Here is a 2331-nt window from a genome sequence, read left to right as displayed (position 1 = left end):
AAAGTACATAGTCAGAGTTCTATCCCACATCTTAGTTACCATGAAAACCAAAGAATCCCCAGAATCTGATTGTCTCTACATCACAAGACACAAAAGCCTTTTAAAACCAGTGGTTCTAAACCTTGTTGGGTAATGGTCCAAAGACTTAATAAACGTTATGGACCCACTCATAAGAGAAAAACTGATTTTACATAAAATTTCAGAACATTTATGACCCTTCTGAAGACAATACATGAACAAATAGACTCTCAAGTTAAGAACCTCTATTTGTGGTGGGGTGGGGGAGTGTTGAAGAAGAAATATATAGAAAGCTTTTCCTTAAAACAAATTACTCTATGAAGTGATCCTTTTACTGTGACGCCTTTATGTGCTTCTTCCCTTTTCTTACCCTTTCATGAACCAGCAGCAAACCTGCTAGCCAAGGAAAGATGAATGAATTCCCTTCACAGCCCTTCAATATATTCATCAAAGGTAACATGTGAATAATGCAACCCCATTCCTATTCTTCTCACCAGGAAGTGAGTAAATAACTTTCACATACCATTAAGTCATCAACTTTGGACATATTTTACTTTATAAATCTATCAATTATGTACCAAAGATGACTTGAGAAACCAGTGTTTTCATATCATCTAGAAACCAAATGCCTTTAGAGGGTAGGTACATAAAGCAATTGTTTAATACTTTGTTTTCAGGAAGGATCTAGCATAGACACATATGTAAATATATTATTAATAATAAATGATCTACAAAATGGCAATGATTATAAATTATTATGCAAAATGTGTTACTGAAACAAAACTCAATGCAGGCATCCTTTTTTTGTTTTTTTTTTTGGAGGCTGGGGGTGGAGTTTAGACTACAGAACTTTCCCATACATGAGGTACCAATGACCACATTTTTGCTATATAAAATATCCAAGTATCTAGAAAGTGAGGTAAATATTGAAAAAGTATCTTGTATTACCTTATGAAGTATCTTCTGTTTTTCAATAAAGTTGGTACTTTTGAGGAAAAATGCTAAACTGTCATGATCCAAAAATTAAATCCTATCACATTTACAGAGAAACTTCTTGCAAACATTGAACTTACTTTGAAGTGAGTTGATTCTTGACAGAAAGATTAATATTAGTGTGAAAGGAAAATAAATCTTGGGACCCCAAAAATTACTAAGCCAAGGGAAAAGTTAAGCTGGAAACTACATCAGGCAAACCTGCTTCCCCTTTTATTCCTAAATAAGATAGCTACAAACATAAAAAAGCTACATAGCTACATACCTCCCTCACAATTTGCCCACAAGGAAATTCCTTGTGGGCCTCAAGATCTTTCTTTTTTTTTTGAGATGGAGTCTCGCTCTGTCGCCAGGCTGGAGTGCAGTGGTACGATCTCGACTCACTGCAACCTCCGCCTTCCAGGTTCAAGCGATTCTTCTGCCTCAGCCCCCAGAGGAGCTAGGACTACAGGCGCCCATTACCACACCTGGCTATTTTTTTTTTTTTTTTTTCGTATGGGCTTCGCCACGTTCGCCAGGATATTCTCTCTCTCTCCGCCTGGGCCTCCCAAAGTGCTGGGATTACAGGCGTGAGCCACCACGCCCAGCCAAAATCTTTACTCTATGTTAAACAGTTCTGTTGAATTTCACCCTGGCAATAAATGATAGCATATCTTCACAAGTCCAGGACAGAAAGTCATCCCTCTGCTTAACTGAGGCAAATGCATATCTGATTGCTTTCTCTGCCTTACTGTTTATGTAAAAATGCAGATTCACTGAGCCAGACTAAATTGTATATACAGTGAATGGCTGATCAAGAACTCAAACGAATGTAATCTTTTGTTTCTTATCTACCTATGACCTGGAAGTCACCCCCTCACCAAACCAATGTTTGGTGACATACTGACTGATGTCTCCTGTCTTCCTAAAACGTATAAAAGCAAGCTGTACCATGACCACCTTGGGCACACATTGTCAGGACCTCCTGGGGATATGTCACAGTGCATCCCTAACCTTTGCAAAATAAACTTTCTAAATTAATTGAAACCTGTCTCGGATATTTTGTGTTCACATGGGGAAAAATTACAGTTAAATGTCCCGTAAAGGATTTAAAGAGATATTACAAATTTAATGAATGTTCTAAACATAAAACATAAAATCAAACTTTTAATTACTTTAATTCTTATCAATTTTTTCATAAACATTATAAACAGTATTCTTAAGCACCATACAGTGTCTTGTGACTGCTCACACCATGTAATTTGAAAATATTTTAAATTGAGTAAATTACTGCTTCTTAAATTACATTTATCCAGATATGCAGAGAAAACTGAGAAATCA

The sequence above is a fragment of the Colobus angolensis genome, unplaced genomic scaffold, assembly GCF_000951035.1.
Source record: "Colobus angolensis palliatus isolate OR3802 unplaced genomic scaffold, Cang.pa_1.0 Scaffold231, whole genome shotgun sequence".
NCBI classification, from domain to species: domain Eukaryota; kingdom Metazoa; phylum Chordata; class Mammalia; order Primates; family Cercopithecidae; genus Colobus; species Colobus angolensis.
Note: the sequence above shows the minus strand (reverse complement) of the source record.